Source organism: Oryctolagus cuniculus, chromosome 21, assembly GCF_051225735.1.
Source record: "Oryctolagus cuniculus isolate XC-2025 breed Fujian yellow rabbit chromosome 21, ASM5122573v1, whole genome shotgun sequence".
NCBI lineage: Eukaryota > Metazoa > Chordata > Mammalia > Lagomorpha > Leporidae > Oryctolagus > Oryctolagus cuniculus.
In genome coordinates, this window is record NC_142887.1 from 33,163,892 (window position 1) to 33,190,923 (window position 27,032).

A 27,032-nucleotide genomic window follows, 5' to 3' on the forward strand; every position below is an offset into this window, starting at 1 on the left:
ACCTTTCTTTTTCTCTCTGTGCAACTTCTTCAAATAAATGTCTTTTTAAAAAGTAAATTCAGCAAATTTGCATGATGCAAAATCAAAATTCAGTTGCAATTGTATATACTGACAAGGAATAATGTGAAAAGGTAACGAAGAGAAAAAACCCACTGTCAATTATATATGACTAGGCCAGCGCCATGGCTCACTAGGCTAATCCTCTGCCTGCAGCGCCAGCACTCCAGGTTCTAGTCCCAAGTGGAGCACTGGTTCTGTCCCGGTTGCTCCTCTTCCAGTCCAGCTCTCTGCTGTGGCCCAGGAGGGCAGTGGAGGATGGCCCAAGTGCTTGGGCCCCTACACCTGCATGGGGGACCGGGAGGAAGCACCCGGCTCCTGGCTTTGGATCAGCGCAGCGCTGGCCATTAGGGGAGTGAACCAACGGAAGGAAGACCTTTCTCTCTGTCTCTCTCTCACTGTCTATAACTCTCTTTCTCTCACTGTCTAACTCTGCCTGGCAAAAAAAAATTATATATGACTTAAGATGCCTACATCCCATATTGGAGCACCTGTGTTTGAATCCTGGCTCTGCTCCTCCTAGTCTCAGCTGCTGCTTCTTCCATTTTTTAAAAAAATATTTATTTTTTAAAGATTTATTTAATTTTATTTGAAAGTCAGAGTTACACAGGGAGAGGAGAGGCAGAGAGAGAGAGGTCTTCCATTCACTGGTTCACTCCCCATTTAGCCACAATGGGCGGAGCTGCACTGATCTGAAGCCAGGAGCCAGTAGCTGCTTCCGGGTATCCCACGTGGGTGCAGGGGCTCAAGGACTTGGGGCATCTTCTACTGCTTTCCCAGGCCATAGCAGAGAGCTGGATTGGAAATGGAGCAGCCGGAGCTTGAACAGGTACCCGTATGTGATGCTGGCACTGAAGGCAGCAGTTTTACCTGCTACACCACAACACGGGCTATTCATTCATTCATTCATTTGAAAGTCAGAGTTACACAGAGAGAGCAGGAGAGGCAGAGAGATCTTCCATCCGCTGGTTCATTCCCTAGTTGGCTGCAACGGCTGGAGCTGCGCCAATCTGAAGCCAGGAGCCAGGAGCTTCTTCCAGGTCTCCCACGCGGGTGCAGGGGCCCAAAGACTTGGGCCATCTTCTGCTTTCACAGGCCATAGCAGGGAGCTAGATTGGAAGTGGAGCAGCCAGAACTCGAACCAGTGCCCACATGGTATGCTGGCAATGCAGGCAGCAGCTTTACCTGCTATGCCACAGCACCAGCCCCAAGATTTATTTAATTGAATGGCAGAGTTGCTTGTTACAGAGAGGGGGAGAGAGAGAGAAAGTAGATCTTCTGCCCATTGGTTCATTCCCCAGATAGCTGGTCCAGGCCAAAGCCAGGACCTCAGGACTCCCTTTGGTCTCTCATGTAGGTGGCAGGGGACCAACCACTGGGGCCATTTTCTGCTGCTTTCCCAGGTGCATTTGCAGGGAGCTGGACTGGAAGCAGAGCAGCCTGGACTGGAGCTGGTCCTCCAACGTGGGATGCTGGCATCACAGGTGATGGCTTAAACTTGCTGCACCATAACATACAAGCCGTCCTCCCCCTACTCCAGCTTCTTGCTAACGTACATCCTGGGAGGCAACAGGTGATGGCTCAAGTGTTTGGGTCCCTGCCACCCAGAACGGAGGCTGAGATTGAGTTCCAGGCTCCTAGCTTCAGTCTGGCCCAGCCCCAGCTGTTGTGGGCATTTAAGGAATGAAGTGGCTGATGGGAGCTTCGTTTGCCTCTTTGTCTCTCAAATAAAAACATTTTACAAAATGTTTTAAAGATGAGAGGGCGTGAAGTAAAACACTATAAATGGGGGCCAGCACTGTGGCATAGCAGGTTAAGCCGCTACCTGCAATGCCAGCATCCCATATGGGCGTCAGTTCGAGTCCTGCTGTTCCACTTCCGATCCAGCTCTCTGCTATGGCCTGGGAAAGCAGTAGAAAATGGCCCAAGTCCTTGGGCCGCTGCACCCATATGGGAGACTCGGAGGAAGCCCCTGGCTCCTGGCTTCAGATTGGCGCAGCTCTGGCTGTTGTGGCCATCTGGGAAGTGAACCAGCAGATAGAAGACTTCTCCCCTCCCCACCTCTCTTTAACTCTGCCTTTTAGATAAATAAATAAACCTTTAACAAAAAAACAAACAAAAAAAAAACACTAAAAAAAAACCACTATAAACAAAGCGAACCATCTTACCTGCTTATAGTACTGGGGGTGAGCTGCAAGACACTCTGCTCTTTGGCCTGAAGCTGGAGCCAATACCTACAGATACCAACAGATACCAGGATACCATTCCATCCCCTCTGGGCTCTCAGTGAAGCAGTGTGCTCCTCCTGCTTCAGGCAGCACTGCGTAGGCTTCTGCATGTGGTCTGGGATACACCTCTGGATTATGTTACAAGCCCTACACTGAAGACTCAGCATAAGGGGCATCCCAAGAGCAAGGCCTGGCTGTGGAGACCACGGCTGGCACGGAGCCCAGGCACCTGCAGGGCGGCTACCCCGCACTCCAACCTATGCTTCCCGTTTCCCTCCTGTGCACAGAGTCAGGATCCCTGGGGCTGAACGAAGTTTGGACTTTTGGTCCCCTAAGGATTGCTGGTAACTCAAATCACAGTGATAAAGACTTCCCACACACTAGTCAGAAAAACAAAGGACAACAAAGTATTTGTATAGATAGCTCAAGAAAAGAAAGGAAACACAAGAGTTTTTTAAACTAAAGAAACTATGCTGAGTTTATACTGCTGGTGACAAGTTCAAGTTGCATTTCTCCAGTTCTCTTGAGGACCAGTTTGTTTGACCCACCGAGTCTCACCCTGAAAATGTTTGTGAAGAAACTCAAGAAGAGCAGAGGGTTCAAGCTCACTCACCACCTCCGCCCCCACTGTCTAGATGAAGCGGGTGGGAAAGGAATAAATTTAGAACAGTGCTGAGGTCAGGAGGAGGTGCCTGCATTCACATCTGCCCTGAGGGCTTGTCTGCACCTCCCTTTGCAGCGATGGTAAAGCTGCTCGCTTTCCCAGCCACCCTTGAATGGGGGGGGGGGGTCCAGTGACTCAGGGGTGCCTACAAGACACCAACTACTTTTGGAAGAGCTTTTCTTGTCCTGCTGAGATTGGGCAGGGCCTGGGGATTGGGTGATGAGTGTTGCTACGCTAGTACTACTTTCCTCCTGTTCTTCTCTTTGAACTTGGACCTAGTAACCATGAGCTTAAAGGTCAGGGGAATCAGAGATAGAGGATAAGACTCACAAACACTAAACAAGATGGCTTGTTTTGGAGAAGAGGAAAACAATATCTATTTAGTTTCCACTGGTTGAGTTTACCTGTCACCGATGCAGGGGCCACGAGCAGACCAGCTATTTCAGACATGTTATAGATGGCAGAAAGCAGGTGGGACCACACTGACAGGTGACTGTGAAGGGGGTCACAGTTTCTCCCGGGCAAAGCCTCAATGAGCTGTCCTGGCTGCAGCTGGCAAGAACAAGCCGCAGCAAAGAGGGGGAGGGGAAGGAATCAGCGCCCTTCCTGGGCAGTCTGTCTATCACTCCTTCCATCAGTGCCACCGTGGCAGAGCGGCCTCCCTTTAGGCAGCCACACAGAACTGCGAAGTGAGCATGGATGGTGGCTTGTGCTAGGTCACAGTGAAGGAGCAGGCTTGGTGGGCAAGTGATTCAAGGAACAAAAGTTACTTTTAAACAACGTCTGGTTAGTATCTGCAGCTGATACCTGAGAACATCTGAGACCTTCCCCCGGTAAGAGTGGACAACTCGGAACAACCTTCCCTGCTGAGCACAGGAAAAACAGCTGAAGAAGAGAACAGTGGGGGCCTGCTAACCTATCCCTCCTCTGCATCTAAGAATAAGGGTAAACTGGAAGCAAATCAGCCTCGTACCAACCAGCGCCCAGTTCTGAATTCTAGGAAGCCTACAATACCTCAATCCCTGACCTGGACTGAGCTCTCTGCAGAAATGGTACCTGAAAAAGCTGATAGTAGCAAATATGAGGTGCTTCAAAATTCATAGAAAAACAGAATTAAGACAAGTTTGCTTCTTTCAGGTACTTTAGTTCCTGCCACCCACGTGGGAGATCTAGAAGGAGTTCTGGGCTCCTGGCTTCAGCCTGGCCCAGACCTGGCTGTTGTGGGCATTTGAGGAGTGAACCAGTGGATGGAAGATCTCTCTCTGTTGGTCTGCCTTTTAAGCAGATGAAAATAAATAAGTAAACCTGGGGCTGGCATGGTGGCACAGGAGTAAGCTACCATTTGGGATACTGGCATCCTATACTGGAGTCTGGGTTGAGCCCTGGATGCTCCACTTCTCATCCAGCTTCCTGCTAATGTGCCTGGGAAGACAGTGGAACACATCCCAAGAACTTGGGACTCTGCTACCGATGTGACAGACCAGGATGGAGTTCCTGATTTTGGCTTGGCCCATACCTAGCTGTTGTGAGCCACTTGGGAGTGAACCAGAAAACAGAAGATCTCTCTCCCTCCCTCCCTCTCGGTCACTGTCTTTCAATTAAACAATTCGTTAAAAAAAAGAAAGAAAAAATAAACCTTAAAAAAAGAATATACCAGCTGCTCCACTTCTGTTCTCTGCTAATGACCTGGAAAAGCAGCAGAAGATGGTCCAAGTGTTTGGGCCCCTGAACCCCATGGGAGACCTGGAAGAAGCTCTAAACTCCTGATTTTGGCCTGGCCCAGCCCTGGACATTGTGTTCATTCGGGGAATGAACCAATGCATGAAGATCCCTCCTACCGCCCCTGTAACACTTTCAAACATATATATCTTTAAAAAAAATAAAAATAAACAGTTTTGGAGGGAGGTGTTTGGCATAGCAGTTATGATATCGCTTGGAGTGCCTGTATCCCATACTGGAGTGCCTGAGTTCCAGTCCTGGCTCTGTCCCCCATCCCAGCTTCCCACTAATATATACTCTGGGGAGCAGTAGGTGATGGTTCAAATACCTGGGTTCCCATGTGGGAGACTCAGACAGAGTTCCAGACTCCTGGCGTTGGCCTAGCCCAGTAACAGCTGCTGTGGGCATTTAGGGGGAGTAAATGAACGAGAGTAAGTGGATGGATGATCTCTGCTTCTGTCTCTATGCCTTTCAAATAAATACAAAACAAAATTTTTTAAAAAGGTAAGTTCTGGTGCAAAAAATTTTTGAAATCCATGTGAAGGCTTTTCATAATATGCATCTCTCATCATCTTTTTGAAGATTTCACTTCCAAAATGGCTACAATGCCCAGGCTGGACCAGGCCAAAGTCAGGAGCCAAGGTCTTCATCCGGGTCTCCCACGTGGGTGGCAGGAGCCTATGTGTTTGGGCCATCCTACACTGCTGTCTTAGGTGCATTAGCAGGAAGATGGATTGCAAGTGGAGCAGCTGGGACTTGAACCAGCTCTCACATAGGATGCCAGAGTCACAGGCCTAACCCAGTGCCACAGCACCAGCTCCTCGAATGACTTCAACAAATGATTTTTAAATACCATGTCCAGCAAATGATTAAAAAACAAAAAGAAGGCACAGAAGGAGATAAGACAGTGCGAGTGACAACCACCCCCATCATATGAAGGTAACAGGAACAGACAGGATTTGCTGAGGCTCCCAATATCAGAACTATCTAACATCAACCTTTGAAAAGAAAATAACTGGAGGAGGTGGAGCCAAGGTGGCGGAATAGTGAGGGCGCACACTGATAGTCCGGGAAAAGATAGTTTAATAAAAGTGGAGATACTGTAGTCTCAGGAAAAGGCTCAGGAAAAAATTGCAGAGGAAACTCTTCCGGATCTAGTGGATGTGACACGGAGGACCTACGGGGAGAGCAAGGTTACCCACCACATGGAAGCCGAGCCACAGAGTCTGCGTGCCAGCGCTGGAAGGGGAGGTGAGACAAAGACCTCAGTAACCTGAGACATTGGCAGGGAAAGGCAGAAAGAGCCTAGAGGGAACGAGCTTGACCCCGCTGGGGAAAGTTCACCAGGCTGACTGGAGGAGAGAAAAAAATGAATAAATAAGGGGAACTGGCATGAACACTAGCCATGCACCTTACAAAGCCAAGCAAGACAAAGAGCAAGCACCATTTTGGACATACATAAAGCAGCGCCCGCATCAACAAAGCAGAAAAACCTGACTCTGGTGGGGAGAAATAACAGGAGGTTAGGACCTAGTGAAAGTGTGGAGCTAACAAACTGAGACTGTGAAAATCTGAGGGGGGGGGGGACGAGAGAGAACTCACCGAGTATACAAACTCGGTAATCTTGGTAACCTGGTGAGAGACTGCAGAGAAATTTGAGACCACACTGAGGACTGCATAAACTTTGTGTGTTCCCAGGGGTACAGCAGATGAATACCCACAGGAGCCAGATTTCATACATCAACTACTCTCAATTCCACTCAGCTGTGTGGAATTACTTCCCAACTGAGTCAAAAAAGAGAGAGAGCGAGAGAGAGAGCGAGAGAACAATCTGGGTGAGCACCTTTGCCACACCCTTAACCCTGAAGAACCAAACAGAGCTCTCTGGCCACACCCATCACAGCCTCTAAGGAGCCATCCAAAGCAGGACAGTCCACTTAATCTGGAGTCATAGAAGAATGAGAAAAAGTGAAGAAACCAAAGAATATCTCCAATATGCCAAACAACAAACGCAAAAACCGAGGTAACAAGAACAAGGAAGACACTATGATGCCCCCAAATGAAAAAGACACCCCAATTCAAGATTATGAAGATGATGAGATAGAAGAAATGCAAGAAGCAGATAAGATAAGAACATTAAGATATGACAAGAACATTAAGAAGTTCTCAAAAACAAGTTCTTGAACTACAGAAATCCTTAATGGACAGGATAGAAAATCTCTCTCGCGAAATGAAATATTAAGGAGGAATCAAAATGAAATGAAACAACTAGTAGAACATGAAACTGTGATAGTGATGAGAAATCATAATGAAATGAAGAATTCAATAGATCAAATGACAAACATATTAGAGAGCCTTAAAAACAGAATGGGTGAAGCAGAAGAGAGAATATTGGACTTAGAAGACAGAGCACAGGAAAACATACAGTCAAACCAAAGAAGAGGAAATTAGAAATCTAAAAAATACTGTTGGGAATATTCAGGATACTATTAAAAAACCCAACATTCGGGTTCTAGGAGTTCCTGAAGGCATGGAGAGGGAGAAGGGATTAGAAGGCCTTTTTAGTGAGATAATAGCAGAAAATTTCCCAGATTTGGAGAAGGACAGAGACATCCTAGTACAGGGAGCTCATAGAACCCCTAATAAACATGACCAAAAGAGATCCTCACCACGACATGTTGTAATTAAACTCACCACAGTGAAACATAAAGAAAAGATCCTAAAATGTGCAAGAGAGAAACGTCAAATTACTCTCAGAGGATCTCCAATTAGACACACCGCAGACTTCTCATCAGAAACCCTGCAAGCTAGGAGGGAATGGCGAGATATAGCCCAGGTACTAAGAGAGAAAAACTGCCAGCCCAGAATATTATATCCTGCAAAGCTCTCATTTGTGAATGAAGGTGAAATAAAGACCTTTCACAACAAACAGAAATTGAAAGAATTTGTTGCCACTCGTCCAGCCCTGCAAAAGATGCTTAAAGATGTACTACACACAGAAACACTGCCATCAATATGAAAGAAGGTAAAGGAAGAAAACCTACCAGTAAGAGATCATAGGAAGCTCAAAGCATATATTAGAAAATATCTTTGGGAAAATGGCAGGGCAAAGTTACTACTTATCAATAGTCACATTGAACGTTAATGGACTCAACTCTACAGTTAAAAGGCACAGACTGGCTGAATGGATTAAGGAACAAAACCCATCTATTTGCTGCCTACAAGAAACACATCTTTCCAACAAAGATGCATGCAGACTGAAAGTGAAAGGTTGGAAAAAGGTATTCCATGCCAACAGAAATGAAAAAAGCAGTTGTAGCCATATTAATATCAGACAAAATAAACTTTAATGCAAAAACTGTTAAGAGAGAAAAAGAGGGACATTATAATATAATTAAGGGTTCAATTCAACAGGAAGATGTAAATATTATAAATGTATATGCACCTAATTACAGGGCACCGGTTTATTTAAAAGATTTCTTAAGGGACTTAAAGGGAGACTTAGACCCCAATACAATAGTACTGGGGGACTTCAATACTCCACTCTCAGAAATAGATCAACAAGACAGAAGATCAACAAGGGGACAGTAGATTTAAACGACACTATAGCCCAAATGGATCTAACAGATATCTACAGAACTTTCAATCCTACATTTAAAGATTTTACATTCTTCTCAGCAGTGCATGGAACCTTCTCTAGGATTGATAACATACTAGGCCATAAAGCAAATCTCAGCAAATTCAAAAGAATTAGAATCATACCATGCAGCGTCTCAGACCACAGTGGAATGAAGTTGGAAATTAGCAACTCAGAAATCCCTAGAGAGTATGCAAACACATGGAGACTGAACAACACGCCCCTGAATGAACACTGGGTCGTAGAAGAAATCAAGAGAAATCAAAAACTTTCTGGAAGTAAATGAGGATAAAAACACAACATATCAAAACTTATGGGATACGGCAAAAGCAGTGTTGAGAGGAAAGTTTATAGCAATAGGTGCCTACATCAAGAAATTGAAAAGGCACCAAATAAATGAGCTTTCAATGCATCTCAAGGATCTAGAAAAACTGCAGCAAATCAGACCCAAATCTAGTAGGAGAAGAGAAATAATTAAAATCAGAGAAGAAATCAACAGGATTGAATCAAAAAAAAAAATTACAAAAAATCAGCCAAACGAGGAGCTGTTTTTTTGAAAAAATGAATAAAATTGACACCCCGTTGGCCAAACTACCTAAAAAAAAGAAGAGAAAAGACCCAAATCAATAAAATCAGAGATGAAAAAGGAAATATAACAACAGGTACCACAGAAATAAAAAGAATCATCAGAAATTACCACAAGGACTTGTAGGCCAGCAAACAGGGAAATATATCAGAAATAGATTCCTGGACACATGCAATCTACCTAAGTTGAATCATGAAGACATAGAAAACCTAAATAGACCCATAAATGAGAAAGAAATTTAAACAGTAATAAAGGCCCTCCCAACAAATAAAACTCCAGGACCAGATGGATTCACTGCTGAATTCTACCAGACATTTAAAGAAGAACTAATTCCAATTGTTTCCCCCCCATAACTTCCCTCCTACCTGAAACCCTCCCCTTTCCCGCTCTCTCTCCCCTTTCATTCACATCAAGATTCATTTTCAATTCTCTTTATATACAGAAGATCAATTTAGCATATATTAAGTAAAGATTTCAACAGTTTGCACCCACATAGAAACACAAAGTGAAAAATACTGTTTGAGTACTAGTTATAGCATTAAATCACAATGTACAGCACATTAAGGACAGAGATCCTACATGGAGAGTAAGTGCACAGTGACTCCTGTTGTTGACTTAACAAATTGACACTCTTGTTTATGGCATCAGTAATCACCCTAGGCTCTTGTCATGAGTCACCAAGGCTATGGAAGCCTTTTGAGTTCACCGACTCTGATCACATTTAGACAAGGTCGTAGTCAAAGTGGAAGTTCTCTCCTCCCTTCAGAGAAAGGTACCTGCTTCTTTGATGACCTGTTCTTTCCACTGGGATCTCACTCGCGGAGATCTTTCATTTAGGTCATTTTTTTTTTTTTTGCCAGAGTGTCTTGGCTTTCCATGCCTGAAATACTCTCATGGGTTTTTCAGCTGGATCTGCATGCCTTAAGGTCTGATTCTGAGGCCAGAGTGCTGTTTAGGACATCCGCCATTCTATGAGTCTTCTGTGTATCTCGCTTCCCATGTTGGATCATTCTCTCCCTTTTTTATTCTATCGGTTAGTATTAGCAGGCACTAGTCTAGTTTATATGATCCCTTTGACTCTTAGTACTATCATTATGATCAATTATGAACAGAAATTGATCACCTGGACTAGTGAGATGGCATTGGTACATGCCACCTTGATGGCATTGAATTGGAATCCCCTGGTATGTTTCTAACTCTACTGTTTGAGGTAAGTCAGCTTGAGCATGTCCCAAATTGTACATCTCTTCCCCCTCTTATTCCCACTCTTATATTTAACAGTGATCACTTTTCAGTTAAGTTTCAACACTTAAGAATAACTGTGTATTAATTACAGAATTCAACCAATAGTATTAAGTAGAACAAATAAACAAAAAAAAATACTAAGAGGTATAACATATTAAGTTGTTCATCAACAGTCAGGAAAAGGGCTGATCAAGTCACCGTTTCTCATAGTGTTCATTTCACTTTAACAGGTTTCCTTTTTGGTGCTCGGTAGTTGTCACCAATCAGGGAGAACATATGATATTTGTCCCTTTGGGACTGGCTTATTTCACTCAGCATAATGTTTTCCAGATTCCTCCATTTTGTAGCAAATGACCGGATTTCATTGTTTTTTACTGCTGTATAGTGTTCTATAGAGTACATATCCCATAATTTCTTTATCCAGTCTACTGTTGATGGGCATTTGGGTTGGTTCCAGGTCTTAGCTATTGTGAGTTGAGCTGCAATAAACATTAGGGTGCAGACCGCTTTTTTGTTTGCCAATTTAATTTCCTTTGGGTAAATTCCAAGGAGTGGGATGGCTGGGTTGAATGGTAGGGTTATATTCAGGTTTCTGAGGAATCTCCAGACTGACTTCCATAGTGGCTTGACCAGTTTGCATTCCCACCAACAGTGGATTAGTGTCCCTTTTTCCCCACATCCTTGCCAGCATCTGTTGTTGGTAGATTACCCTGATTCCTAGTGATCTTGAACATTTTGTCATGTGCCTGTTGGCCATTTGGATTTCCAGTTTTGACAAATGTCTATTGAGGTCCTTGGCCCATCTCTTAAGTGGGTTGTTTGTTTTGTTGTTGTGGAGTTTCTTGATCTCTTTGTAGATTCTGGTTATTAATCCTTTATCTGTTGCATAGTTTGCAAATATTTTTTCCGATTCTGTTGGTTGCCTCTTCACTCTACCTGACAGTTTCTTTAGCATACAGAAACTTCTCAATTTGATGCAATCCCAATAGTTGATTTTGGCTTTGCCTGCGCATCTAGGGTCTTTTCCAGGAAGTCTTTTCCAGTGCCAATATCTTGCAGGGTTTCTCCAATGTTCTCTAATAATTTGATGGTGTTGGGTCATAGATTTAGGTCTTTAATCCATGTTGAGTGGATTTTTGTGTAAGGTGTAAGGTAGGGGACTTGCTTCATGCTTCTGCATGTGGAAATCCAGTTTTCCCAGCACCATTTATTGAATAGACTGTCCTTGCTCCAGGAATTGGTTTTAGATCCTTGATCAAATATAAGTTGGCTGTAGATGTTTGGATTGATTTCTGGTGTTTCTATTCTGTTCCATTGGTCTATCCATCTGTTTCTGTACCAGTACCATGCTGTTTTGATTATAACTTCCCTGTAGTATGTCCTGAAATCTGGTATTGTGATGTCTCCAGCTTTGTTTTTGTTGTACAAAATTGCTTTAGCTATTCGAGGTCTCCTGTGTCTCCATATGAATTTCAGCATCATTTTTTCTAGATCTGAGAAGAAGGTCTTCGGTATCTTGATTGGTATTGCATTGAATCTATAAATGGCTTTTGGGAGAATGGACATTTTGATGATGTTGATTCTTCCAATCCATGAGCCATGGAAGATTTTTCCATTGTTTGGTATCCTCTTCTATTTCTTTCTTTAAGGTTTTGTAATTCTCATCGTAGAGATCTTTAACGTCCTTGGTTAAGTTTATTCCAAGGTATTTGATTCTTTTTGTAGCTATTGTGAATGGGATTGATCTTAGCAGTTCTTTCTCAGCCGTGGCATTGCCTGTGTATACAAAGGCTGTTGATTTTTGTGCATTGATTTTATATCCTGCTACTTTGCCAAACTCTTCTATGAGTTCCAATAGTCTCTTAGTAGAGTTCTTTGGATCCTCTAAATAAAGAATCATATCGAGCCAGCGCCGTGGCTCAATAGGCTAATCCTCCACCTTGCGGCGCCGGCACACTGGGTTCTAGTCCCGGTTGGGGCACCGGATTCTGTCCCGGTTGCCCCTCTTCCAGGCCAGCTCTCTGCTATGGCCAGGGAGTGCAGTGGAGGATGGCCCAGGTGCTTGGGCCCTGCACCCCATGGGAGACCAGGAAAAGCACCTGGATCCTGGCTCCTGCCATCGGATCAGCGTGGTGCGCCGGCTGCAGCGGCGGCCATTGGAGGGTGAACCAACGGCAAAGGAAGACCTTTCTCTCTCTGTCTCTCTCTCTCACTGTCCACTCTGCCTGTCAAAAAAAAAATCATATCATCTGCAAAGAGGGATAGTTTGATCTCTTCCTTCCCAATTTGTATTCCTTTAATTTCTTTTTCTTGCCTGATGGCTCTGGCTAGAACTTCCAGAACTATATTGAATAGCAGTGATGAGAGTGTGCATCCCTGTCTGGTATCAGAATCTGATATAACTGCAGGTTCTGTACAATTATCTCAATAAGAAATAAATATACAGAATACACACACATACATAAGTCCTATCTTTATAAAGGTAAGTATCAAAACTCCAGTGGTTAGGATATAATAAAACTGATTATTTTCTTAAGCACGTGACAATGTTCATATTCTATAACCAGTGACCCCTATGCCAGTGACTCTTGGAGAAACTCATCACATTAGTATTGACCTGCATGTAGGTAACACCTACAGCTACCCAGACTGCAACACACTCTGGAACAGTACTCCCCACATTCCCACCCAAACCTACCCTGATGTGTTCTGTCCCATCCTGGGTAAGGCCAAACCTTGAGAAGAGAAGCCAACAGGCCCCACGACCTTACTGATGTTGCCCCTGCCTCCTATCCCACCACTGGGTTCTGCCCTGTTCCTGCACTGGGCCTTTGGCTAACTCTTTGGGCACTCCAGAAGGCTCTGATTCCAGATACACACAACAGCTCCCTTCCACACCTGCTTCAAGCCTTGCCTTACTGTTGCCCTCTCCTTGAGGCCTATCCTAACCAGCCTATTAAAAAAAAGAAGATTTATTTATTTGAAAGTCACAATTAAGAGAGAGGGACAGACACAGACAGAGAGATCTTCCATCTATTGGTTCATTCCCCAAATGGCTGCAATGGCTTGGGCTGGGCCAGGCAGAAGACAGCTAAAACTCTTAACTGGGTTTCCCATATGGATGGCAGGGACCCAAGCACTTGAACCATTTTTTCACTTGTTTTCCCAGGTGCATTATCAGGGAGCTGGATCCGGAGCAGCTAGGACTCTAATGGGTGCTCATATGGGGTGCCAGCATCGCAGGAGGTGGCTTAACCTGATGTACACCACGAAATAGGTGCCCATCACCTTATTCTAATTTTCCAACCTGACACAACCCCCCTCCATCCTGATCTCATTTTTTCTTAACTGTTTCTTACATATTATTTAATTACCTTTACTGCATGTCTATCTTGTCCACTAGAATGTAAACGCCCAGAGCCTAGCAGTGTTTTTGTGCTTTATTCACTGATACATTCCCAGTACCTAGAGCTGTGGCTTGATACGGAATAGGAACTCAGAAAACACTTGATGAATGGCTGGAGGAAGCCTGCAAAGGCGTCACTGGTGTCCCGATCTTTAGAAGGCAGTCCCTCAAGCTGCTATGGTGGGGCCTGAGCTCTCACCCCAGGTGGAGAGCACACCCCTGGCTGGCTCACAGAGCCATCTGCTGCTGTTATCTCTACCACTTTCAACCACAAAAACTTCTTCAGTCTTCTATAGTGAGCACCACACAATGACATCTCGTTAAGTGTCAAATGACTGTGAGACTCAAAACAGCACAGGAAGGAAGTTGTAGCAACCACACAACCGTTTTTTGTTTTTGTTTTTGTTTTGTTTTGTTTTTTGGTTTGGGTTTTTTGGGGTTTTTTTGTTTTGTTTTGCCTCCAACTAAAGTAGAAGAAAATGACAGGTGCCTGCCAATACACAATCAAGGAAGTTTTGGTTACACTCAATGTCTTTCCTTCACTCACTCCCACACCCCAGCTGGGCCAACACAGACATTGCCTAAAGATTATCTACAAAATGGGATTTCTATAAATCTACAGATTTATTTATTGGAAAGATAGAGTTACAGAGACAAGGATGGACAGAGACAATCTCCCATCTGCTAGTTCATTCCCCAAATGGCTGCAACAGTTGGGTTGGGCCAGGCTGAAGCCAGGAGCCTGGAACTGCATCCAGGTCTCCCACATAGGTGGCAGGGACCCAAGTACTCAAGCCATCCTCTGATGCTTTCCCAGGCACACTAGCAGGCAGCTGAGTTGGAAGTGAATCATCCAGGCCCTGAACCAGCACTCCACTATGGGATGCTGGTGTCACAGCAGCAGCTTCACCTGCCGCACCACAATGCCAGCCCCTGGATTTCTCGAAGTCTAATCTCTCCTGTCTCTCCTATGTACTTCCATTACAGAGTTAAGAGCTATATTCCCACAGGTGGCAAAAACCACCACAATTTAAAAACAACAGAGGAATGATATTATTTGAGTGAAAAATGCAAAGCAATTTTAGTTATTCCAGTGAGGTGTAGAACGCACGGCCTGTGTGGGAGGCAATGGTGCACTGAAAATGCTGGATTTGCTATGGTGATGAGGGGATGACTGAGGCAAATTCTTAAAAATCCAGACATTTTTATAATGTGGTATGCACAATCAATGTGTATTTTTTTAATTTATTTATTTGAGAGGCAGAAAGAAGGAGAAAAAGAGACTATGAGCTCCCAAGTGCTGGTTGACTTCCCAAATGCTTGCAATGAAGCCAGTGCTGGGAACTCAATCCAAGTCTCCCAAATGGGTGGCAGGAATCCAACTGCTTCAGCCATCACGCCTGCCTCTTAGGGTGTGCCTTAGCAGGAAGCTGGAATCGGGAGCTGGAGCTGGGCACTGAACTCGGGCACTCTGCTGTGGGACACAGGCATCTTAACTGCTAGGCCAAACACCTGCCCCTAAAACGTATATTGTTAAAAAGCACCAAGTCACTCAGTTATTTATTTCCCAAAGAGTCTCAGAGATCACATACAAATATTTTAACAATGTATTTTCCTTTCACATTTTCTAAACTCCCTAAAACATACATAAATTATTTATTTACCTACGTTTTTAAAAAATAAATTTTGGGGGGCAGTGCTGCTCCACTTCCAATCCAGTTCCCTGCTGATGGCCTGGGAAAAGCAGTGACAAATGGTCTACATGTTTGGGCCCCTGCCACCCACGTGGGAGACTCAGGTGAAGCTCCTGCTCACTCACTCTCCAAATGGCCACAATGTCCAGAGATGAGCCTATCGGAAGCCAGCAGCCAGGAGCTTCTTCCAAGTCTCCTATGTGGGTGCAGGGGCCCAAGAACTTTGGCCATCCTTTGCTGCTTTCCCAGGCTCGCTAGCAGAGCTTGACGTGGAGCAGTCGGGACTTGAACGGGCTCCTGTAGGTGATGTCGGTGCCGCAGGCTGGGGAGCACCTGGACCCACTCTGTAAGATTTTGATTCAGGAAAGGAAGAAGACTAGCAACTGATCCTTGAATTTTGGGGTGGGGAGCAAGGAGAGGAGGGATGTAAATAAAAGCGAATACCCTCTGATTTTCAGTCTGTCTCCACGGGCCAGACAGAAGCCCTTGGAGAGGGCTAGCTGGGTCTCAGGAATGCTCCGGACTGGACTCCATTTCCCAGAGTCCCAAGGTACCCTGCCTTACTGGGAGCGCCCAAGGCCTGAGCCTATGGATGTGGGAGAATCTGCGCATGCGCACGGGGCTCTGAGCGGGGTGGGGGCAGAGGACGTTCATTCAGTGATCAGAGTTCACCTTCAGAGGTCACGCTACTCCTCCTCCGTGCTCTGCACGTGCCATCTCGGCAGTTTGCCAGCACACACCGCCGCCTGCCACCCCGTGGTACTGTGCCTCCCTCCGCATCTGCTGCCTGTGGGCCCCACGCGAAGGTAACTCTCCCTGCCCCACGCTCCCTGTGTGCCCTGGAGAGAGGGGACGTGCCTCCCGGACTTCCCACGGCAGGTATGGGGAACAGATGCCTGTGAGGGTGGATGGCGGCTGCCTGACGTGGGTCCCTTGCTTCCCCGTGGTGCTGGAGGATTTTGAGGCTGGCGCCGCGGCTCACTAGGCTAATCCTCCGCCTTGCGGCGCCGGCACACCGGGTTCTAGTCCCGGTCGGGGCGCCGGATTCTGTCCCGGTTGCCCCTCTTCCAGGCCAGCTCTCTGCTGTGGCCAGGGAGTGCAGTGGAGGATGGCCCAAGTGCTTGGGCCCTGCACCCCATGGGAAACCAGGAGAAGCACCTGGCTCCTGCCTTCGGATCAGCGTGGTGCGCCGGCCGCAGCGCGTCGGCCATTGGAGGGTGAACCAACTGCAAAAGGAAGACCTTTCTCTCTATCTCTCTCACTGTCCATTCTGCCGGTCAAAAATTAAAAAAAAAAAGCACATATAGAATCTGGGAAGGTTGATGTATATCTTACACTGTACAGATATAAGAATTAATATTTGTTTTAATTATATCATTTAAAAATAAATTTTAGATTTCCTGTTGGGTCAAATTATGCACTTTTCAGAAATGTATACATATATACAACTGTAATTTATACATTTTATATTTTCCTCCTTTATCTAGATTTTTTTTTTTTTTTTTTGACAGGCAGAGTGGACAGTGAGAGAGAGAGACAGAGAGAAAGGTCTTCCTTTGCCGTTGGTTCACCCTCCAATGGCCGCCGCTGCAGCCGGCGCACCGCGCTGATCCGATGGCAGGAGCCAGGATCCAGGTGCTTTTCCTGGTCTCCCATGGGGTGCAGGGCCCAAGCACCTGGGCCATCCTCCACTGCACTCCCTGGCCATAGCAGAGAGCTGGCCTGGAAGAGGGGCAACCGGGACAGAATCCGGTGCCCCGACCGGGACTAGAACCCGGTGTGCCGGCGCCGCAAGGTGGAGGATTAGCCTATTGAGCCACGGCGCCGGCTTCTTTATCTAGATTTTTAAAAATATTTATTAGGTTCAGCACTGTGGCATAGTAGGTAAAAGCCTCGACCTGCATTGCCAGCATCCCATATAGCCACCAGTTCATATCCTGGCTGTTCTACTTCCAAACCAGCTCCCTGCTAATGTGCCTGGAAATGCAGAAGAAAATGGCCCACGTCCTTGGGCTCCTGCACCCATGTGGGAGACCCAGAATAAGTTCCTGGAATCTGGTTTTAGATTAGCCCAGCTCTGCTCTTATGGCCAATTGAGAGGGAACAAGTGGATCTTCAAAAATCTTCTTAAAAGATTTATTTATTTATTTGAAGGGCAGAAATATTCCATACATCAGTTCACTCCCCAGAATGGCCAGGGATGGGCCAGGCTGAAGCCAGGAACTTTCCCTGGGTCTCCCTTATGGGTGTCAGAGGTCCACACAACTGGGCCATCTTTTGCCACTTTCTTACATGAAATAACAGGGAGCTGAACCCCATATGAGCGCCGATTCTAGTTCCGGCTGCTCCTCTTCTGATCCAGCTCTCTGCTATGGCCTGGGAAAGCAGTAGAAGATGGTCCAAGTGCTTGGGCCCCTGCGCCTGCGTGGGAGACCTGGAGGTGGCTCCTGGCTCATGGCGTCAGATTGGCACAGCTCCGGCCATTGTGGCCATCTGGGGAGTGAACTAGCAGATGGAGGACTTCTCTCTCAGTCTCTACCTTTCAAATAAATAAAATAAATCTTAAATAAAAAAAAAAGTGGAGCAAATGGGACACAAACTGGCACACATGTGGGCTGACAGCAATGCAGGTATCAGCTTAACCCACTGTGCTACAAAGTGAGCCCAATCTAGGTTTTTGTAGTAGCTTTCCTTTATTTAATCTTTCGCCTTTTTTTCCATTCTGGTTTCTGAACTCCATTACAGTGTATGTGATATCCAAAAGTATGAGGCACATAACAGTAATATCCATACTTTACATTAATACAGACAAGTCTACATGAGAGTACAGAAATGTTCCAAATTCAATTCCACATAAAATGTGACTTTACTTCTGCATGATATATTCTGTACTTATCTGTGAATATGGCTGTTAATTCATGAGAAAATGTGTGTAGCATGTCTACTGACTGAATATGTTGAATTCAGGGAGCAGGCCTTCAGTGCATGGAGGAAAACTGACATTCATGTTTTCTTTCTGATTTTATGGAATATATTAAGGAATCAATTTGTTAGTAAGCAAAATATGATCAGACAACATTGACTGGTAACTCAATGCATATTTCCATTAGTGGTGAGTAGCTCTAGACTGACCTCAAATCTTAGTCCTTGTGGGGTCCTGAATTAGTCAGTTTCACTCTGTGGTCATCACTCTCTTTATATCACAAGGACTATATTTTTCATTTTTCATTCAGTTCTAATCAAGTATTAGAACTCCTCTTTTTGACTAAGTGCTTGAAATTATAAATGCCAGTCATTACTTAGAAGCGATATTTAAGACCCGGAGAGAGGAAGCGAGTGTAAAGTGCCAATCAACAACAGTTGTGTGTGGCCTTCCCACTTTGTCTGTTCTCAGGGATCCACACAGAATCTTCATCTGCAATTCCAAAATGAACAACTCCTGCTGTCAGAGGTACGTGCCCACCACCGTAGACAGCAGGGTTCTTGAAAATGACAACAGAATCCACTATTTCATGGCACCACTCTAGTTTTTTGATGCCTGCAACTTCATTTTTGTTTAAATTGTATGACACTGAGAACTAAGTATTTGCTTCTGGGTCTGAGGTCAAGTTAATATGGCAGCTCAAGACGGAGGTCCCTCAACTTGCAGAATAAAGTAATTGAAAGGCAACCACCAGATCAGAGATGATACGGGAATTTAAACAGCCCAATTCATGCATTACACATTATATACAGAAAGAAATGACCAGTAGCTGTGGGCCAGCAGTCAGTGCCCATGACACTGCTACTCAAATCCTAAAGAACTTATTCATAATTTCATGCCCATTCTCCTTTGGACAGGAAAAGAGTGAAACAGCTGAATGACACCCTTTATTTTCTCTTTGCCTCATTTCTGGGAATCCACAAATTGAGTGCAGATGTTAAAAAAATAAATTTTTGCACATATTTACAGCTACTGTAAGAAGTGATGAATAGATCTATTTCAGGAACTTTTGGGTAAGGAATTACCAGATAGTGCAACTTTAAATATTCACAAAGAGTTTAGAAGGCAGACAGCCTGTTTTACAGCCAAATATTTAGTTCTCCATTAAATATATATATATATAAATAATTTTCTCACTTTGTAATATGATCCATTGATGGCCCATTAATTGTATTATTAGGTAAGCTCAAATATTATTTTAAAGGATTAAAAGTGAGTTATTTAGGAATATTTGGTTCTTCTTCAAATACTTTATGTTAGAAAGAATTGTTGGAGTTTTTTCCTAAATATCTGTAATAAGTATGAGAGTTCTAAGATGACAATTTAATTGAAAGAGTTAAAAAGAATAATAAACTTAATGACAGTTTCCAATAATTCTTTCCACTTTAGAATTTCTCCACTTATAGAATGTTTCTTTCAAATGTAAATTTATCAAATGCAGATTTAATGAGGAATTGCAGTGCTATTTAGGCATCTCACATCGTTACACAACTTTTGCTGTATCCTCTGTGTGTCAGGAGGCTGATTTTATAGCAAATATGTGGATCATACTCATTGCCTCCTAATGGAGGTGTGCATTGTTTGATGGCAAGTGTAGGCTCACCTGCCCATGATGTCAGCAGGGTAGGACCACAGAAAGTCTCTTCTGGCTTCCTTCTCAGCGTGCGCCATTCCAACCACTCCTGCCATTTTCACAGAACTCCTGCCCCTGGGCTGTCCTCATTGCTCATGAACTGTGTGGTTGGTTTCTGTGTCTGAGAACGTCAGTGTGGGGGTCAAAGGAGCCCTGAAGGGCATGGCAGGTGCCTGTCTTGTTGGCATAGGTGACCTTCCTAGATCTGAGGTGTTAGGATCTGTCATGCAGGTGCACCCTGTAGATCTTGGCTGGTCCAGGAGGGACTAGTGTAAGTCCTCAGTTCCAGAGATGGAGAAGCGGTGAGTAAGGCTGGGCTTTCAAGGATTTTTTTTTTTTTTTGCCAGATGTGATGCTCTCACAGAAGACCAGTGTGTGACTCCAGGTGTACGGAATGGGGTTCTAAACGTCCTGTGGACAGTCTGCCTCATCCAAGATGGCTGTGGGATGCAGATGGGTGTTCAGACCATTTGAGCTGAAATGTGGATGAGGTGAATGTAGGTTGCACCTGTCACTGTTTACCCATCTGTAAGATGAGTGTATTAGCAATGCTAGTGAAATATCACTACAGTGCCTGAGAAATCATGATGTGCGTGCACACTGACTTACACCATGTGGCAGTTGGCATTTGTGGGGATTTGTGATACATCTTCAAGTGAAGCTTCTTTCTTTCTTTCTTTCTTTCTTTCTTGCTTGCTTGCTTGCTTGCTTGCTTTTTTTTTTTTTTTTGCCAGGCAGTTAGAGAGAGAGAGACAGAGAGAGAGTTATAGACACTGAGAGAGAGAGACAGAAAGGTCTTCCTTCCATTGGTTCACCCCCCAAGTGGCTGCTACGGCTGGTGCACTGCTTCAATCCGAAGCCAGGAGCCAGGTGCTTTCTCCCAGTCTCCCATGCGTGTGCAGGGCCTAAGCATTTGGGCCATCCTCCACTGCACTCCCTGGCCACAGCAGAGAGCTGGACTGGAAGAGGGGCAACCGGGACAGAATCTGGTGCCCCAACCGGGACTAGAACCTGGGGTGCCAGCGCCGCAGGTGGAGGATTAGCCTAGTGAGCCACGGTGCTGGCCTCAAGTGAAGTTTCTGGTTTCCTGCACTGTGTAGCCTGCCCAGCACTACTCACTGAAGGTTACAGAAGTTTATGCTTGACCTAGTTTCCAGGAAGTTTGGGTACTGAGTGACAGTCCTATTTCCTTTGTAAGTAAGTAGTTTTTATGATATTTGAAAAGGGGAGCTCCATGAATAAGAACCATTACTGACAGAATACCACTTAATGATCTTGGAGATAATGCCTTAAGGCTTCAGAAGAGAGGAAAAAGAGTCAACAGAAATGTAAAGATTCTAGTTTTGGGACTGGCACCGCAGCTCACTAGGCTAATCCTCTGCCTGTGGCACTGGCACCCCGGGTTCTAATCCTGGTCTGGGTGCCGGATTCTGTCCCGGTTGCTCTTCTTCCAGTCCAGCTCTCTGCTGTGGCCCGGGAGTACAGTGGAGGATGGCCCAAGTGCTTGGGCCCTGCACCCACATGGAAGACCAGGAGAAGCACCTGGCTCCTGGCTTCAGATCAGCACAGTGCACCGGCCGCAGTGGCCATTGCGGGGTGAACCAATGGAAAAAAGGAAGACCTTTCTCTCTCTCTCTCTCTCACTGTCCACTCTGCCTGTCAAAAAAAAAAAAAGGTTCTAGTTTTGCATGGTCCAAGTGGTTCTTGATCATACTGACCAGAGTGAACAAGACAGTTGATATTACCTTACCTCATCCCGAAGTTATCAAAGAGTTGTGATGTTGGAGTTCTGGAGCAGCTTTCTAGTGAATGGATTGAGAAAGACAGGCAAAGGCCTAACAAATGTTGCTTATTTAAGTGATCTTGAGGGTGTGGCCTGCCTTGATGGATAACCTCTTATGTCTGCAAGTCACTGTCTCCATTGCCTCCTACTACATGTCCATTACTTCATTCTACTATTACGATTTGCAGAATTGAGCTCTGTACAACCTAGGTGTCAAGTTCGCTATCTAGAGCTGTGCTGCTGTTCCCTGAAACACAACAGTTTTTCCTATTAGTTCAAGGTGGGTTTGCCAGGGTCCCTGCATGTAAATAGATGAAACAAATTGTATTTCAGGAGATAAGTGGTTTGAGTAGTGTTGCATGATTTGTAGATGCACAGCACTTAACTTTTGGTTAATATTTTCTTTTTTGCCACACTTAATTATAAAGTTTTCCAGATCAATTGCATAAAATGACATGTTTCAAATAAATATTGCTTTAGAAGAATACTGCAAGCATATCTTTCCTTTTGATCTTAATGCTATGTATGGAATGTGTCACTTCAAAAACATAAAAATTTTCCAACTTACTGTCCGTAATTTCTTCTTGAAAATCTTGCACAATATATAGTACATATGCAGCTACAGGAAATTACTGTGCGCCTTTTCCCATTTCATGAAGCAGTACGATTGTAGTAAAGATGACTTTATTTGCTGTTACGTTTCTTAAAATATAAACAAAAAGAAGACAATGACCACATAGAAGCAGAAATGTGAAGCATAACCTTATGATCTCCAGATAATTTATTTGTGTGAGCCCTGAGAATTTTTTTGGGTCAGCAGCTTTGGTAAGATCCAATTGGTAGGCATAGATCATGTTTAGAGCAGCTTTTTTTCCCCTAAGACATTTATTTATTTATTTGAAAGGGTTATATGTAGAAATCTTCCATCTGCTGGATCACTTCCCAGATGGCTGGAATGGGCAAGGCTGGGACAGGCTGAGGTTAACATCCAGGAACTTCATCGTGGTCTCTCACGTTGGCAGTTATCGGCCCAAGTACTCGGGCCATCCTCCACAGCTTTTCTCAGGCCACTGGCAGGGAGCTGGATCAGAAGTGGAGCAGCCAGAACATGAACAGGTGCCCATATGGGGTGTTTTCATTGCAGATGGCAGCTTTGCTTGCTATGTGACAATGCCAGTCCTGTCTTTTTAGAAACTTCTACATGAGATTGTGAAATCGTATTAATCGTATTTTGCATGTAATTCAACTTTCTTCCCTACTCACCAGTATGTGTCAGCATCTTTTGTAGAACAAATCAGGGGCTGGCGCCGCAGCTCAATAGGCTAATCCTCCACCTAGTGGCGCCGGGACACTGGGTTCTAGTCCTGGTTGGGGCGCCGGATTCTGTCCCGGTTACCCCTCTTCCAGGCCAGCTCTCTGCTGTGGCCAGGGAGTGCAGTGGAGGATGGCCCAGGTGCTTGGGCCCTGCACCCCATGGGAGACCAGGAGAAGTACCTGGCTCCTGCCATCGGATCAGCACGGTGCGCCGGCTGCAGCTCACCAGCCGTGGCGGCCATTGGAGGGTGAACCAACGGCAAAGGAAGACCTTTCTCTCTGTCTCTCTCTCTCTCTCTCACTATCCACTCTGCCTGTCAAAAAAAAAAAAAAAAGAACAAATCAGAAAACACAATGGCTTAACAAATAGCCATTTGATTTGTAATTCTGATTCAGTATTTTGTGCTGGGATCAGATGGGCAGTTCCTGTGATCAGTCTGGGGTCAGAAATGAGGGTTTAGTTATTGAATGCAGTGATTGAAGCTGGTGCCTTAGAGAGGGAGATGACTTACTTAAATGCCTGTAACATCATGCTGAGTCTTGGCTAGGTATTATCTGAACAACAGACAGGCCCTAGGGTTTTACCTAAGATATCTATGTCTAATAAGGCAAATCTGAGAAGGTAAATACTTTCCAAGTTATCTGTTTCTATCACATTTACTGATATCTAATGGGATAAAGAAACTGAAATGGTGAAATTCAGGGTCTTGTGAAGGAATGGATACAGGCAATGATTTTATTTGGAATCATTACTGGGAAAGTGTACTACATTATATATACATTATGCATATTTGTTCCAATGCAATTTCAGCCCAAAATATGAAGTTGTACATTGCATGCTTTCTATAGAATTTTAGGTATACACAAAACAAGAAGTTTTCTAGTGTACATAATACTGTATCCCTGTGTGGTACTTCTGCATTAATAGAAAAATAGCAAATTCAAAATAACTTCCTTTAGTGTAAATTTTAATGATAATATAATGTTTATCTCTTTCATAACCTCATTTATTTGGACAACCACTTTAAATTTTTATTTTTTCTACTATTACATTATTTTACAAATATGTAGACATGTGTTCTTTAAACCAATGATAACTTCTGCCATTTAATGGACATACATGAACTTTCCTATATATTTCCATGTCTAAAGGTTTGTTCCTCCACAGCGAAGTTGCTGTTTACTCACTGTATTCATTATGATTTATTGATTCTGTTTTTATTTTTAACAGTTCGGTGTAGAAGAAAGCCAGATAAATTTTCTTATAGCTCCTTCCTTTCATGTTCTCTTCTAGGTATAGTTCTGGAACCTCTACATATTTCCAAGAGCAAAAAAAATATAATACATAATCTATAATTGGTTTTCTTAATTCTTCCTTAGTTATTGTCAGTTTTCATTTTCAGAGATTTATAATAGTTTATTGATTAAAATGAAATAAATAAACATAACTGTCATTCTCAGGGAATATATACAAGTAAGGGGAGTGAAGAATCTGGCATGGTTATGAAACATTACAGTCATCTAAGATAAGACAACTCTGTCTCCAGTCTTCCTGTTGCCATAGCAAAAAGATAGATTTTTTTTAAATGGCTTGAGTTGAAAGCTAGAATAAAATATGCTAGATTTTGGTGGTTGTAATGTCTGAAATAGCTTTTACTATCACACAGATGATGTAGTCAGCAATGATTTAGTGCCACTCTGATATGACACTTAGCATTCTGCAAGGGTAAGAGGCACCTAGTGCTAGAACACCAATCAGTTAAGTTTGTTTTTAAATTGTTAGAGTAATGCAGTCCTTAATAGATTTGAGGAGCTACACTTGTTTCCTGGATAAAATCATGAATGTATTGGGAAAAGAATCTACTGTAGATTCTTTTAATGTTTAAGTTTAATTTATTTATTTGAAAGGCAGAGTTACAAAAATTGAGAGAAGTGGAGACAGAGTGAAAGATACTTTGCATGCACTGCTTCACTCATCCAATGGCCACAATGGCTGGGACTGCACCAGGCCTAAACCTGGAGCCTGAACCTCCATTGAGGTCTCCCACATTGGTGCAAGTGTTCTAAACACTCAGGCCATCTTCGCTGCTTCTCAGGACCTTAGCAGGGAGCTGGATTAGAGCTGGAACAGCCAGGACACCAATCATCTGTTCCCACGGGATACTAGCATTGCCAATGGAGACGTTACCTGCTGCAACACACGCTTACTGCAGGCTCTTAAACAAATCTCTGTACATTTCCCTGACCTAGTCACATGCGGATTGTTCTGCAGATTTTCCAAAGTTTAGTTTTTGGCAAATAATTAGATTGTTTTCACTTTAATTTGGTGTTATTTCAAGTCTTCAAATGTTTATCTGTAGAATAACCATAGATAAGCCAAAAGCTATTTTCTATTCTTGGCATACTTGAATCTCCTCCCTTATTTAAAAGTATTTATATGCTTGATAGAGACATTGGAAGGAGAGAGATACAGAGAGATCTCATGCGCTTATTCACTCCCTGAATAACCCCACTGAGTCGAGGTGGATAGGATTGAAGCTGGGAGTCAGGAGTGGATTTGAGGCCTCCCTCAGTGGTGGCAGCATTACTGCTTCTGCAGGTCTGCATTAGCTGTGTGCTGGAAACTGGAGCCGTACTGGAAAACCAGCCTAGGCACTCTGAGGTAGGGTAGCTTAGCTGGCATTGTAAGCACTAAGCTAACTCCTGCCCTCTCTTTATAAATACATTTTTCTGCCATCTTTGATGTGACTGTGTATAGAGTTTGACTGTATATTCTTCATGTTCATTCTATCGTAGGGTCATGGGTGGTTTCTTGTGTTTTTCCCTGAATACTCCTACATTCTTCTCCTTAGCATGGCTCACCCAAGTGTCCGTCTGGGCCCCTATTCAGCCACTTTGCAGTTCCCCTTTGACAGATGTGGCCCTTTGTGATCTGATTCACAGTGTGACTCCCTGCTGAATGATTGTGTGTGCCTGTCCAGATGCTCCACAGCTCTCAAATGTAACCACATCCGTCTTTCTTCCTTCATAGCCTCTACAAGGCACACAACTGTCAGTGTTTGTTTTGTGAGAGAGTTGAAATGCTGACCAAAGTGTTGTGTTACAGGAGATGGTGGCATGTGAAGACCTGGTGGTGTATTTCACCTGGGAGGAATGGGAGGCCATGACCCATGCACAGAAGATCCTGTACAGGGAGGTGATGCTGGAGATCTACAGCAGCCTGCTTTCCTTGGGTGAGTGACACCATCACAAGCCCAATGGTAACACTTCCTTGCTCTTTGACAAACAAGTCAACACTGCATAAAATTTGATGATGGGCAGATGTAGAATGTGAGTCCATGAATAATATGAATGACCACTATCTAGGAGAGGATTCAACTTGGAACATTTGTTGCATAGCTGTTGAACCAGGCCATAGTCCTTTTAACAATCCAGGATAGTGATTTCACAAAGTCTTACATTGTTTCCATGAACAGGGTTCTGTGTTACCAAACCTTAGTTGATCTTCAAGTTGGAGCAAGGAGGAGAGCCATGGATATTGGAAGAAGACCTAAATCAGAGCCTTCCAGGTAAGTCTCACACAATGGGCAGGGAGTCCACGGCAGGAAGAGTGGAGCAGATGTTGGCTGGTGCTTTTCCACTAATCTTTCACAAGTGTTACTGCTGTCAACAGCCGATTTGTTACATCAGACACAAGCATTGTAGAGTATCTAGGGATAGCAGTGTGTAACTCTTTTATTCTTGATGAGTATGTTGTTTGATTTAAAAAGGTTCCAGTACTTTTCTTATGTCACTAAGGGTTTTCTTCTAGGTTAGATACATTCACCAAATTTAACTTGTCCTTCTCTACACTTTCCTACATTTTCCTTCTGGGACAACTTATAGAAACTGGTTTTTACTAGTTGCTTAGATGGAGTTCTCACTCATGGTTTTGGCCAGGCACAGAACCTACTCTTCTAAGTAGCTCAAGACTGAACCAATATATGTGAACTGGCTCTTTCCCCTTTTTCTCTATCTCTGTGCCTCTCAGATACATAAGCAAATGATAGGTTGTTGGGAACATTAGAAGAGCGAGCCTGTGAC

At 44.1% G+C, this 27,032-nt stretch overlaps 1 long non-coding RNA gene across 5 annotated transcripts in view; it reads left to right on the forward strand.

Annotated features, from left to right (window-relative positions):
- The window catches only part of LOC103351725 (uncharacterized), a 72,619-nt gene that overhangs the window by 42,523 nt on the left and 3,064 nt on the right, over nt 1-27,032 (forward strand). Inside the window, exons 1-4 of one of the 5 annotated variants that reach the window (XR_016227390.1) lie at nt 15,788-16,115; nt 20,200-20,349; nt 26,056-26,182; nt 26,426-26,518. This is a non-coding gene — a long non-coding RNA (uncharacterized LOC103351725). Of the gene's footprint in view, nt 1-15,787; nt 16,116-18,630; nt 18,688-20,199; nt 20,350-26,055; nt 26,183-26,425; nt 26,519-27,032 lie in introns of those variants that run through there. The other 4 variants (XR_016227391.1, XR_016227384.1, XR_016227389.1 and 1 more) reach the window with 4 other exon arrangements.